We start from the raw sequence: 15619 nt of genomic DNA on the forward strand, positions 1-15619 counted from the left end.
TCTTCAGAATGTGAAATTTTGAAGGTTGTTCGAGGTGCCTTGGTGATAATGAAAGGAATCAAGCATAGTGGCCTGTATGAGCTTGAAGGTGAGACAGTGATGGAATTCGCTGCGGATACGTCGGATGCATCGATTCGAATGTCTGAATTGTGGCATATGCGTTTGGGGCACATTAGAGAGGGAAGCCTGAAGGTTCTAAGCGAAAGAAATTTGTTATGTGGTTAATAAACTGAATGTATGTAGGTGCTGTGATTTAGATCAACGGCGGAAAGTGCAGTTCGGTGAGACTGTTAGAGAAACCACGGAAATTGCAGAATTAATTCACTTAGATGTTCGCAGGTTGTCGCGATTTCCTTCGAGAAAGAGTGCCAGATTTATGCTAACAGTTGTTGATGACTACTCAAGGAAGACGTGGGTGTTTGTGCTTAGGCACAAATTTGATATTGTTGTCAGGATCATGAAGTTAAGAGCTTTGATCGAAAAGGAGACTGGTAAGACGATCAAGCATGTGCGGACTGACAATAGTATGGAGTTTTGCTCGGAGCTGTTAAATGAATTCTGTATGAAAGAAGGCATAGTAAAACACCGCACTAATGCAAATGAACCACAACAGGTTGTAGAGTTGATGAGCATAACATTACTAGAGACGGCCCATAAAATGCTCTCTAATGCTGGTATGGCTAGGAGATTCCTAGCGGATGCGCTTAGTACGGGAGCTACCTGAAAAATAGATCCCCATCGACTGCGATTGGATGTCAGACTCCCGAATAAGTGTGGTTAGGTAACGTTGCTGATTATTCTATTATTAGAATATTTGGTTGCCCATGTTATGTTCGAGTTAGTGATGGTAAGCTCGATGGAAGGGCAATGAAATGCATGTTCCTAGATTATGCACAAGGTGAGCGGAGTTATCGGTTGTGGTGCTCGGAATTAAATTCACATGTTATTAGCAGAGAAGTTACATTTGACGAGTCTCCAGTACTTCTGGCTAGGAGTGTTAATAGCAGTGTTTATACAGATCTGAACGGTGTTCAGTTTGAGGTGGAGTTGCAACCAGAAACTCCTGAGGTAGCGAGTACTAGCAGAGTAATCGACACAGATGGTGCTTATAGCGAGGTGGAGCATATTGAGCCAACAGTTGCTATAACTGCTGATATTGACAAGGTGCGTATTCGATTTCTAAACAAATATGGATGCAACGATGGTTTTGCTTTATCTGCGATTGAGGAGGTTGTGTCGGAAAATCCTCGTGGAACGGTTAAAGGTGCATGTGGAGTTGGTATCTTGATGAGGTCCACGATTATGGCAAAGTTCAAGCGCGGCTTGGACTTGAAAGACGCCTGTGGCGGTTGAGCCCATTGGGGCTGTGAGAGAGTAGTAGCGAAATTCGGATTCTATCAAAGTGATTGTGACTTGACTCAAACGTCGAGCCAAAGTAAATATTGTTAAAATATGTCTCAAGTTTGAGCCCGATAGACGAAATCCGATCCGAGATTAAATATTATTTTATGGAAGTTTGAATATTTTGGAGTTGGATATTTTACGGATGTCCGAAAGTTAACAAAGGAAAATATACGAAATCAAATTCCGAATTAAATTTGGAATGTGCATCGGAGTCTTTGCCCACTGAAACAGGAAAGTCGAACCTGGAGCTTCCACGTTGAAGTCGGTCAACAAAGAAAGAAAGGAAAAGATATTGTGCCCAAGTGAAGGAAGAAATAAAATAAAAGGAAAAGAAAAGTGTGGCTGGATTTTGTTTCCTGATCATAATCCACGTGGACTTCTTTTGTTGAACATATATATTATATATTCATGGTCAGGGGAGGCTTGGAACAGATAAGTCCTATTGAAGCGCCGTTTCTCTTCTGATCATGGGTGCTTGGTGTTGGGTTCGTGATTTTGTTCGTGCAATTACATCCAAGAAGAGTTAATGTTCAAGTAAAAATCTTGTATTAAGATTTGTATGTAATTTCTCCGCGAGATTGAGAGATTATTTCGTGAGGAATTGTGGAGCTAAACACTACGTGAGTTATCGGGTGTAATTGAGGCTTGGGAAACACTTAGAGTGTTTAAGTGACTCGAGTGTGGTTGTAATCTCCGTTGTATCGCGTGATCTATAGTGGAATTCCGTGCTGCTCTCCCCGTGAACGTAGGTTACTACGACCGAACTACGTAAATCTGGTGTCCGATTTATTTTCTTGTTCTGTCAAATTTATTATTCGATTGCTCGGCTTCCGCAACACATACAGCTGTACCTTCACCTGTACTTTATTATGATGAAATTGATTAAGACAAAACTCTATTCAGAGGCGTGACTTTATGTAAATCCTTTCCGGTACTAAATCTTTTGGAAGGATACTATGACAGCAAAATTAAATAAGCTTTATACCAGTAAGTTGGGGTAAATCTTATAACGGGTTGGATGAGATAAAATTACAGCCAGACGTAGAGACCCTTCACGAGGGGACGGCGGCCGCAAGGACAAGAAAAAGAAGCAGATTCATAGAACCTGGAAATCTGGTCGGTCATATAGTTTTGTGGATGACGATGGATCAGATAACTATTCCTACTGATGGTGGAAAACTTTTCTTGAAGCTGAGATGTGTATGGTTGTCTAGGGAGGAAAAATTATCAGCATGTTAGTCTTCTCCATCTTTTCAGTTAGTAAGGAGGTTGAGGAACAGGAAAATATATCTCAGGGTTGAATTTTTTGGGGCATAATTTTATAAATTTATAGTTTGGTGTGCTGGGAAACATTTTCCTGACTGGAGAGGCTCTAGTTGAGTAAATATTATAGCTCTTCAAAATTTAGCGGAGGCCCTCCTGTCCTGGGGAGCTGCTCTTGTACATATTTTTGCATCTCTACATTTTCTTGGTGCCGGCTAATGAAAATATGAAAGAAAGGTGTGACATCCACGGTTCTTGCCATTATATCGATAATGAGAAATGGCTATGGGAACGGTGCGCCGATAGTGGGGATCGGCCATGAACCAATCCAAGGATCGGTCATGGACCGATCAACTTGATTGGAAAGGGCAACTGAGGGATCAACAGCAAATCGATCTGTTGATCACACAAGTCGACTATGGCTATTCAGCCATGGATCGGCCGCTCGGCCATGAGGATTGGCCGTGGGACGATCATGTACCATCATGGATTGATTAAGGAACGGTCATGGATCAATCCCGCGCGGTCATGCACCGGCCGCGAGTGATTCTGCTTGGTCATGCATCAGCCGCGGACGACCATGGATCGATCCTGTGCAACCATGCGTCGGCCGCGGATCAATCGATCCCATGAGACCGTATGACGACCGAAGGTTGGCCACAGATCAGTTATGCTTGACCATGCATCAGTCACGAATCGGCGATGGATCATTTGCGATGGATCACAGACCAATCATGGATCGGTCGCGGACCGACCCACACGATCCAGCTGCTCGATCCATTCGATTTTACCGCCCGAGCAAGGTGCCTGGCCATGGACCCGACCACGCCGGTCGTGCCCGGCTACGCTCGGCCATGCCCGATCGTGAGCCCAGCCACGAACCTTGATCCGAATTGTGTAGTCGACCGTGAATGAACGCGAGAAACTCTGGCCCGATGATGTCGGCGCTTACATCGCCTTCTCTCTCATGCTTACCTAATGTTCCCTGAATGTTAACCAATAAATGAAGATGGTGAATTATCATCTTAGGTGGCAAGAAATAAGTGACATAATCCAAAGCCAATGATGACCAAATCTTAGGCAAATCACCCTAGGAGGCAAGAAGAAGATATGGCCATGATTACAAAAGGATTTTGGCCATGATTACATGATGACTCGTTGGCACAAGTGTTGAAGAAAACCGATTGGGCCACTTGTTAGGATCATTAAATGAGAGTAAGTCTATAAATAGAAACCCCACCTCTCATTTCCACCGCCCACCATCTCTTGCTCACCTCTCTCTCTTGTGGAGGATGATATCCATGAGATCACCAGTTCCGCTAAAGATGAGACCTGCATCAAGGCCACACACAAGAAAACAGTCACGGCTGAGTAGCCGACGAGGTAAAGCCAAGATGAGTTTTCAGAAAACAATACTAATGAAAATAAGGTTATTTGTTCCTTCGTGAACGGGCCATGGTCCCCTCGGTTGACATGTTGCAGGATACGCAGCAAAAATGTCCGCGGGCACATTGTAGACACTGGTGGAAAACATCCCAACGCATGACCAACGACCCTGAGAAAGTGCAGACAAAAGATTTCGAATAAAAACAGGCCGGAATAATTAACCTGAACAAGATCGAGGTAAAAGGTACCTCTGGGGTTCCATGAACCTGTGATGACATATAGAAGTACAAATCCATGTGGTAAAAGATGCCTATCGTGTCTTCCGATTCCCTGATAGTCATATGCACGGTCTCTTATAAGCTCGGCAAATGATCCCATGATCCTTCGGCAAGTAAATATTTTTATTTCTTTAATACCAAAAAATTCGGTCAATAATTAACTCAGACTTGTAACCTCGCAAAGCTTCATTATCGGGCGCAACAGTGTTGTGCGTATTATCAACATGCTGTATTAATATCAACATACTGTATTGAGGAATTAATTCCCAGGCAATCAAATTATGAATATCATCTATATTTACATTTATCACTCCAGCAATCAAACTTGTGATATTTTCCTGAGGAAGGTGTGGCATAAATTGCTGATCCACCAGTGGCCCATGGATCAGCATGTTCAGCGAACGATTCAACCATCCTCCTGTAGATGCTGAAGTTCTTCTTCATATTTAAAATGATTGAATAATTTGTTGAAGATGTGAATTTTCCTATGAGAATCACATAATCTACGTCTTGGCATGATACATCAATGTCAGTCGAAGCTACAATGCCCGCTATGTGTGCGTTTAGAAATGGCTCTACCATCATCTCCGTAACTCCCAGGGCATGCCCAATTGGACCTTCATCAAGTAAATAAGATTCTCCAAGTTCAGTTTCCTACTCCAAAAAAATAAAAATAAAAATCCGAATGAATCCCTCAATATCACAATACTAAAATGTAATGAATCCGAAGAATATTCGTGACCAAAACTCTGACATTATCAGCCATGTTCTTTTGCACTGCAAATTAGTTGAAAACTGCTGAATATCAAACAAACTTAATGATGTCTTATGAAATTAATGTTCATCGGTTTTCAACTAGACCAAACCAATGCCAACCAAATAATGTTAAAATTAAAGAAAATAAAGAAATTTATTGTAGTCGTCTCCTCTCTCTCTCTCTTTCTGCGGCGAGCCCAAACGTGGGATTTTACTTAAACTCAATATCTGAAAGAAAATGACTCGAGTGATGGGCAGATTTTACTTAGTGAGGAGCCCAAAGCTACACACATAACTCAACATCAGAAGAAGCAACGTTCCATAACATGGGATTTTCAGCTCTCGAGCTACTTCTTCTGCGAAATACATGAGTGGATCATAGATTATGCAGGTAATCTCATCTTGGCGATCTGGTCGTTCTCTTAATCTCGTCAAGGATTGCTGGAACGAGGTCTTGCCGTTGACATTGAGCTTCAAGATGGGAGTAAATAAATCTTTAGAGGTCGTGCCGGCATCAGATAAGCCGTCTGCTATGGGAAGAAAATCGAACTGAGGGTGGTTAGATTGGTTAGGGAAGTGGAACTCGGTGTGAGCTATTGTAACGGAAAAAGAGCCGAGCCGCTCCGAGCTGGAGCATTGGATTCAGGTGACCTTGGTAAGGACCAGGCGCTAGCACCACAAGGCGCGGCCTCCTATCTCCGGCCTTTGCCATTAGGTGCGACGCCAAAACTCACTTGAGTCGGATGATTAGGAGATAAAGAGAGAAGAAACTCGTAATAAATTCTTGGTTAATATCGCGAAAGATGTCAAACTGATATATTTATGATAAATTTACCTTAAATTAATTTTTTGATCACAAAAAACTCAGAATTGGTATACTTATGACAAATTTACCCAAAATTAATTGTTTGACTACAAAAAATCCCAAATTGTTACATTTATGACAAATTTTCCTTCGTTAAATTAATACCACGAAAAACCACAAACTATTACACCTATGACAAATGGAGTGTAAAACCCCAAACTGGTACACCTGTCAACTGCCACGTGTAATCCAACTAAAAAATTTGACAGTAAAATTTAACGAAAACTAACAGAGGGTAAATTTGTCACGGATATACCGGTTTAGGGTTTTTGGTAATCAAAATATTAGTTTGGAGTAAATTTATCATAAGTGTACCAGTTTGGAGTTTTTTCGTGGTATTAACCATAAATTCTTATTCATTCTCTGTTTATTTCTCAAAAAATAAATAAATTTAAAAAAAAATTTCTTTAAAACGATCGCTTTGTATCATTTATAAAAATGAATGAACGAAAGATATTTACATCGCGCACGAAAATATTTAAACACAAAATTGTTGTCGATGATGTAAAATTTTCCATTAACTAATTATTTCAAGAGATACAATTCGATCATGTTTTTAAAAAATGTTGCCTAAATCGTTCATTTTCTACGAAACAAACAGAGCTTTAGATGGAGGGAAAGAGATGGAGAGAGAATAAAAAAAAAATACTGAAAAGAGATTGGCTTAGCTAAGCTAGTATTATGTAGATAATTGAATCCGTCGCAATTCATCAGAGAGATTTGTGTATTAATAAGCAATTTTCTTCTTCTTTTTCATGTACACCCTTGTTTGTTTCTAGTTCTATATACATAACGATCATCTCGTAATGCATTCGGCTATTTTTACATTGGAATTCAATCCCTACAACTCATTTAAGTTCCATTTGTTTCGTGAAAAACGAATAATTTGAAAAATATTTTCCTAAAAATAATCGCTTGTATCGCTTACAAAAATGAATGAACGAAAAATATTTTTATCGTCCACAAGAATGCTTAGATATAAATTGTTATCGGTAATGAAAATATTTTGTACCAACTAGTTATTTCAAGTGATACAAGCGATTTTAAAAAACTATTTTTCAAATTATTTATTTTTCGCGATGCAAACAAAATTTTATCTTCTTTTTCTCTTTATAAACACCCCCATCATAATAATGTAAGAGGAGAGAGAGAGATAACGACACCGACACCAATGGCCTTTGCGCTACTCTTAAAAATGCGGATCGTCCTTGCGTTTTTTGTCTCTCTTTTGTTTTTGGTCAGGGATACTAATTTTACTCGGACACAGTGACGTTTTTTTTTTTGTAGAAATGCATCATTTTCTTTTCGGCCAGGTCAAAATAAAATCTTTATTTGATTTCAAAATAATTTTTCAAATCAAAATCACGAAATAAGTGGTCACATGCTTTGGGGCTCTGTTCATGCGTTCAAATTGCGATGTCTATTTTTTTCATCTCCAACTGCATTATCAAGCCTATCCTACACTTGAACCCAATCGCTTCAGTACATGAACTGTGGGTTAGTTCTAGGAATGTCAAACGGGTGGGTCGGGTCGGGTTTGGATCGGGTCGAAAATGATCTGACCCATATTGATCCATTTAACCCATTTTGTTCCATATTCATGTAGTGCAAATTTAACGATCTATACTTGACCCGACCCGACCCGTATTCTAAAAGACTTTAATATAAAATCCAATTTAGAAAAAAAATTGTTTCTTAAAATATTTATATTGCTAAAATGCTTCAATGGCATATAAAATAAGTGAAAAAATTTCATAATTTAAAAAATAATTTTTAAATATTTTATATATCTTTATTTTCTTTTTTTCTTTTTTAAAAATGAAAATTTTAATTAATTTTCTTTTATTTTTATTTTTCCTTCTTTTTCGGCCGGCCGCAGGCGAGTTTGAGCTCGCGATCTGGACGAGCCTTGGTTCGCCGATCTGGATGAGCTTGAGCTTGCCAACCTCTAGTGAGCTCAAGCTCGCGATCTGGGCGAGCTTGAGCTTGCCTATGGTTGGTCGCCGGTTGTCGTCATGGCTGGCGACCAGCCAAAGAAGAAGGAAATAGAAAAAGAAAAAAAAGGAAAAAAAAGAAAATTTAAAAATAAAAGTAATTAAAATTCAATTTTTTTTAAAAAATTAAAAATTCGATTTTTAAAATATGATAAATAAAAACTATTTTTTTTAAACGACACTTATGCTATTTAGCCTACAAGGCTACAAGTTAATAACTTAAATAGGTTGAAAACCCATATTCAATCCATATTCGACCCATATAAACTTGGGCTTTAATATTGCAAACCCATTTTGACCTGTTTTTTAAATTTCAAGCGACCCATATACAACCTGAATCCACTAAAAATGAGTTAATAAATGAGTTTTTGACCCATATTGCCACCTCTAGTAGTTCACAGATAAAGAGGTGTGCTAATGTCATGCTTTAATTTATTCCTCTAAGCTTGACTGAGGAAAGATAATCAAAGAAAGTCTGAAAAGCAATATAGCATTGTAATATAACTTCTTTTCTTGGCATGGCCCCCCTCTATTTAGCTTTCTCATCTCACAAGGCAAATTTATTCAATTTGATAAGAAGATGCTTACTTTAGTGTGTTAAGAGTATTAATGGGAAAAACTTTAGCTTCCTTTGTTCTAGCCTTCTTGCGTGAGCCGGAGTAGGTGGATTAACCATGAATCTAACTTTCTTTATGTTTGTGTTGTAACAGAGGCAACATCTCTATGTGAGATATATTCACCTACTTAGGAAAAATTACCAAAAAAGTCATAAACCTTTTGAAATTGTGCCAATTCAGTCCTAAACCTTTTTTTTTTTTGTCATTTCAGTCCTAAACCTTTTACAATTGTGCCAATTCAGTCCATCCGGCCACTTTTGGCCGGCCGGGGCTGACGTGGCATTATTTTAATATTTTTTTTCCTTTTTTTTTTCCTCCTTCCCCCTGGCCGGACCGGCCAGGGGGAGGCTCGCCGGCGAGGCCTCGCCGTCGCCGGGCGAGCTCGGCCTCGCCCATGGCCGGTGAGCTCGACCTCGCCCGATCTGGGCGAGGCCTTGCCGTCGCCCATGGCCGGCGAGCTCGACCTCACCATGGCCGGGCTAGGTCGACCTCGCCCATGACCGGCGAGGTCGGCCTCGCCATGGCCGGCGAGGTCACCTCGCCGGCGAGCCTCCCCCTGGCCGGACCGGCCAGGGGGAAGAAGGAAAAAAAAGGAAAAAAATATTAAAATAATGCCACGTCACCGGCCGGCGTCCACGTCGATGCCGGCCCGCCAAAAGTGGCCGGATGGACTGAATTGGCACAATTGTAAAAGGTTTAGGACTGAATGACCAAAAAAACAGGTTTAGGACTGAATTTGCACAATTGCAAAAGATTTAGGACTTTTTTGATAATTTTCCCCACCTAATTATATCACCTTCAGACTACACATTTTATATCAACAACAATAACAACATGCATTCTATTGTATTTCTGTGATAGACAGTATCATACCTAATTTTAGATCTAAATAGACATTATGATGGCCTACTGATATTTATAATTTCTAGAGATATTTCGGCACAACGACGTCATATAACTCGAGATCTAATTTCGGCATTGTGAGGACCTAAGAACATACATTTTCGACTATTCAAACAGGCAGCGTAATGACATTTCCTAAGCTTTCGAGTTTTCATTTCAACACTAGGATGAACTAAAAACATGCATTTTTTTACCATTTAGTCGAGCAGCACAAGGACATATTCTAGATACTATGATTCTAAGCAGACATTACAACATACTAGCTTCATGCATTTTTGTATGAAATTTGAAAACGAGGGAGTTCAGACTCATTTTGACAATGCAAGAGTTTTGGTGCCTATGCGGCCAGAAAAACACGCGAAAACAAGAGAAACGTGAGAACTGGAAGAGCAAGAAATCAAGGAAGCGACTCACCACCCTCTAAAATGCATAAATGAAAGGGTATTTATACGGATTTGGCGCCTCATCTCTAGGCTCGTTCTTTCCGAGCCTGTATGTCCTTTGTATGACCTTTGATTCGTGTGATTTTTTCACCGTTCCTATCAAGAGATTTCCAACAAGCCCAATATTTTCAGGTTAAGTCGCGAAATGATGGCACCGAGATTCCAACTCATATTGGAGCATAATGCTTGTGTCTACGACTCGAGTGCCATTTCAGTGCTTATCATTTAAAAAAAACATTATTTAACATAACTTAAAGATTTGGAAAGTTTTGTCCAATTTCGAGAACTCTAGATATGATTTTGGCCTTTGGTTATCGCCTTTTTGGGTATCAGAATGTTTGGCCGAAGTTTGACCACGTTTACTCCCTTGTCCAACATTCGCTCGATCTAAATTGTGTTGCGCGGAGATGCTTGCGTTACGATATATGCAATCTAAATTATGAAATCACGAACTTTCTGACATTGCGAAAAACGGGTAATTGATCTAGAAGGGTTAAAAATTGATTGTCGAATTCAGATACATAAGCCCTTTTCCTGTTAAATCCATAATTTAAATATGATCAATGTTCTTCCACCTTTTGTGTGTACCCAGATACAATAATTGCCATCAAGAGTATGACGAGCACTTTCTCATCTATAAGCCCTTTTCATTTTACGTTTGAACGTGGGGGAATCTTGTAGTCAAGTGGTCTCTTCTTTTCTCTTTTTTTCTTTCTTTCTTCAATCTGTATGAACGGCAAAAGGACACTATAAGTGTCATAAGTTGTGTACGGAGATCGCTTTGGTGTCAAGTCGGAGGAAAAGAAATCACTTTAGTGATTCCGGCCAAAATTCCGGCCAAAAAAAGAGCCACGTCAGATTTCCGACGAGCCATGTCAGATTTCCGGCGAGCCATGTCAGCATCAGAAATTAATAAAAAAAGAGCCACGTCAGATTTCCAGCGACCATGTCAGCATTGGCACTAAAGTGATCGTTTTTCAAAAAATTTTTTTTTTTTTTGGTAACCAAGGTGTCCGGGCCAGCTTGCGTGCACCTCGACTATTCCTCGGGGGAGACTAGCACAGCAATCCACCACCATGGCCCCCCACTTAAATCACAAGTGCTCAGCTGGGGAATCGAACCTGGGACCAGTGCGCCTAACCACACAATCCCAAGTACGCCTTAACCAACTGAGCTACCCATGGGTGGGTTCGTTTTTCAAAAAAGTTGACACCAAAGTGATCCAAAAAAAAGTTATGGCACTTATAGTGTCCTTTTGCCCTGTATGAACTAAAAGCTAGTCATGTGGATCCATTTGTAAAAATCTTTGAATGCAGGGCGTTTGTTATTTTTCTTTCATTCTTTAATGTTCTCAAACTAACATTTTCATCATTCTCTTGTAAGTTGGATTTTCTGTGATGCATATAGAAAGAGTAATCGTTTTAATACTTTCTTAGTACCGTATTATTAATGGGCGTTTTCAGGGTGCTAACACCTTCCCCGTGCATACCCGACTTCCGAAACCAAACTCGGACGAGTGACCAAGAATGGTCACCAATAATTTTAAAATAGATTAGTGGCGACTCCAAATAAAATGGCTTTCAAAGAAAGAAAATGTAAAAAGCACATTTCATTCTTTTTGTCGCACGAGTTTGGCACGCATTGACAAGGTCAAAGAAAAATTTGAGGTGATTAGCTAATGCAATAAGTATGAAAACGATGAGATGAGAAGAGGAGAGTTTCCTTCAAAAGGATTATCATGTATGTGAAGTTATGGCATGGTCTATAAATCATGTGGAGCCATTGATGAAACTCATAAATGCGCTGAGGTGAACCGAACTTCAAGCAACAGGAGAGCGATCCATATCACTTCGCGAATCCACATTTGAGCACAAAGTGCACGAATGAGACTTGGATGGAGTGATAAATCTATGTTAATTTAAGTACTAAGAAATGTAAATGTGTAAGAAAGGAAACTATAGTGAAAGAGAGGGAAAATTACCAAAAAACCCTAAATTTATTGTAATTGTATCAATTCAGTCATAATTTTTTTTTGCCAATTGAATCCTAAACATTTTGCATTTATGTCAATTTCGTCTATCTAATCAATTTTGGCTGGAAATCGCTAACATCGACTTTGACCGTCCTACGTGGTGTGGCTGGTGTCGACGTGGATAATTCTTAATAATATTTTAATACTTTTTCAAATTTTTATTTTTCCTTTTTTTTATTTCTTTCTTTTTCTTTCTTTTTTCTTCCCTTCTTCCTCGGGCTGGTCACCGGACCTCGGCGATCGACCAGAGGCAAGGGTCTACGAGTTCCTCGCCGACCAGAGGAATAAGGGAAGAAAAAAAATAGAGAAAGTGAAAAAAGGAAAGAAATATAAAAATTCGAAAAAAATATAAAAATATAAATAAAAATTATTCATATCAGCGTCGGTCACGCTACGTAGGATGGCTAGCGTCCATATCTACTATTTTTGGCCAGAATTGATCGGATTGACTGAATTAGTACAAATACAAAAGTTTTATGACTCAATTGGCTAAAAAAAAGGTTTTGAACTGAATTTGCACAACTGTAATAAGTTTAGATCTTTTTGATAATTCTCCGAAAGAGAAGTACATCCAATTTGAGTTACTTGGAAAGGGAATTACATAAAAAGCATGGAAATTATAAATGCAATGAAAGGAAATGGTAGACTCTCGGGGGAGTGTTTGATCGCACAAGTCTGTTCTATTACCAAAAACTCTCTCTATAGTAGACGCAAATTCGCGGACTCCCACATTAGTCTCATTTGCTGTCTCCAAGCAGGAGGTGACGCCACTTGAATGCTAGCTCTTTTTGCCCCACCACCGTCACATTTTGTTTCGAGTGTAAATTGTGCATATCTATAATTTATTCTTTTTTTTTTGGTAAGGAAATGACTCTATAATTTATTCTTTCATACTTTACATTTCGAATATACTTTAAAAATATACATTTTGGGCAGGTTCTTGCTTTTTCCTGAGATGCTTAGGCTCGAAATGGCCCGGACCAGCCCCAAAAAAGAGGGAGCCCGAAATCCTGCCCGGCCTATTCGGGCCCGAAATTCAGGCTGGTCCGATTTGGCAAATCCGGGCTTTAGGGCTCTCGATCGTTTTGCTCATCCCTAATTTTTTTTTTGGTCGGAACTCATCCCTAATTAAGTGGTCTATGACTGTATAGATTGGTACCGTGATCCCATGATGGGGACAATAGATGTATGTATTACAGGGGACAACTGATTTCCATCCCTTTGTAGGTCCCGTAGTTGCTGCTTGTGTCGCATCTTCAGCGTGCAATAACTCCCCTCGTGAATGATCCACTTCCATCTATTTCTCGGGAAACAACTCCCCGCATCGAGCCCCAAAATTACTTCCCAGAAGTCTTTGTTTGACCGTACCGCTTGCTCGTCGTTCTTTGGATCTTCTACAGCATGCTTGCCACGACTTTCACGTTTTTCTTAGTTGAACACATGCACCATGACTTCTCCCTTGGCCGAGGAAGCTCTTGATTTCTCACCAAGTGAAGAAAAGTAGGTTGAGCGTCGCGGGGTCGAATTTTGCTAAGTCAAGCTCTACCCACGCCGAATCAATTTCCGTTGTGGTTTTGGACTGAGCCTTGTACGATAATGGGCCATGCCTGTAAGTTTAAGTAGGACCTATGTCATCTCAACTATTGATTATATATGTCAAACCATGAGTTCATACGTTTAAAGATTGAGATAAATTAGATCTACATAACCTACGGGAAAATATATATTACTTCATACATGCCATGTTGGATCTACTTGAACTCACTCATCGATTGCCCCGTGTACAGAGGCCCACTTGTCAAAGTCGCCGAAGCCAAGCAAGGGCATCGAGCATGTTGCTTGCCAATGACAGATCTAGGGATAAAGAGAGGAAGTAGAAGAAAAGAAATTGAGAGAAGACAGAGAGAGAGACTACGGTAACAGATCAGAGGAGCGTAGGGTGAGAGATCAAGTCAGATGTGGACCGGTAGTGTACACGTGGCAAGCGAGGAGTGCCTTCAAGTAAATCCAACATGGCATGTCTCAAATGCCCAATATTTTCTCCATAATCTATTGACCATCATCGCATCAAGTAAAACACTTATGAAACTCACTAATGAAAGTTCTTATCATGCTAAAGCTAAATCACTTGTATGGCCAAGTCTAATTTCTTTGGAATCTTTTGTTTTCAATAGTAATAATATCTCAGGTGATTAAATATTTCATATAAGTAAGACAAGCAAGAAACATAATTATGAATGGGCAAATAAAATAATTTTATGCCATGTTTTCCTCCACCGTTGGTTCTTGCAGCCAGTTTGGGCATCCAAGTTTTTGATTGATAGGTTGCAAGTATGAACATCAACTACATGCAAACTAAAAATAAATGAGATTGACGTCCGCTGTTTGTAATAACCAATTAAATAGTTGGTCGAACGAAATTTCCTTTAATCAGGAACAGAGGAAATTGCAGCTCTTTTTTACTTGAATTCCTAAAGTTTTCTGGGCGAAAAGATTATTAACAGTGCCGTAAACATTATAACGGAGGGCAGGATTACTATTATCCAAACTTATACTGCTGTGGGAGTCTCACATTGAGCCAAACTTCGACTAGTTAAGGTATTTGATTGAAAATAAGTTCACTTAGCTGATTGAATAATGAGTAAGAATTAAGGTTCTTGCGAATTGTGATATCATTGCCCTTTCCATTAAGTTTCACAAATTGTCAATTTTTAATGTCTTATTATTGATGTTGTGTAGATGAAAGTTCATAAATTTTACTAGGATACTTGGCAAATTGATCATGGTGATTATAAGCTTAATTGCATGGAAAATTGTCCAAAATATCCTAAATCTATTATACTTTTGCCAATTCAATCCTTAACATTTTAATTGTGCCAGTTGAGTAATATAACTTTTCACGTTTTGCCAATTGAGTCCATTTGGCTATTTTGGTTCGAAATTGCTGACGTTGACGTTGGTTATCCTACGTGCACGGGCGGCGCTCACGTGAACAATTTTTTATAATATTTTGATATTTTTTCAAATTTTTTATTTTCCTTTTTTTCTTTTCTTCTTATTTCCTCCTTTTCTTTTCGCTTCTTTTTTTTTCTTTTTTCTTTTTTCTTTTCCCCTTTTCGCTCCATTGGCCATCGACGAGCCTTGTTGATGGCCGGAGGAGGTCGTTGGCCTGGCGTGGGCAAACCCTCGCCTATGGATAGTGATGGCCAACAGAGGGAAAAGGGGAAAAAAAAAAGAAGAGAAAGGAAAATAATAATAAAGAAGGAAAAGAGAATAAAAGAAAAAAAGTAAAATTTTAAAAATTAATAAAAAATTGGAAAAATTATAATATAATTAATAATTGTCCACGTTTACGCCAATTATGCCACGTAGGACAACTGGCGTCCACGTCAGTAATTTCTAGCCAAAATTGGCAGGATGAACTCAATTTACAAAATGCAAAAATGTTTGGGACTCAATTGACGCAATTAAAAGGTTGTACAATAGGTTTAGAACTTTTTGGACAATTTTTTCCTTAATTGCGCCAAACCAAATTTGAAAAGGAAAGCTTTCCATATGGTAATAATGAAGTTGTTTTGGACATCTACGTGGAAAGCTCAAAACTGTATACTGCACAACCCATATTTTGTCAAACATGTTAAACATGATCTTTTTAAATGTACTATCGATCTTTGATAT

The sequence above is a fragment of the Syzygium oleosum genome, unplaced genomic scaffold, assembly GCF_021117445.2.
Source record: "Syzygium oleosum isolate NSW1041296 unplaced genomic scaffold, Sole_v2.1 Sole_v2.01, whole genome shotgun sequence".
NCBI lineage: Eukaryota > Viridiplantae > Streptophyta > Magnoliopsida > Myrtales > Myrtaceae > Syzygium > Syzygium oleosum.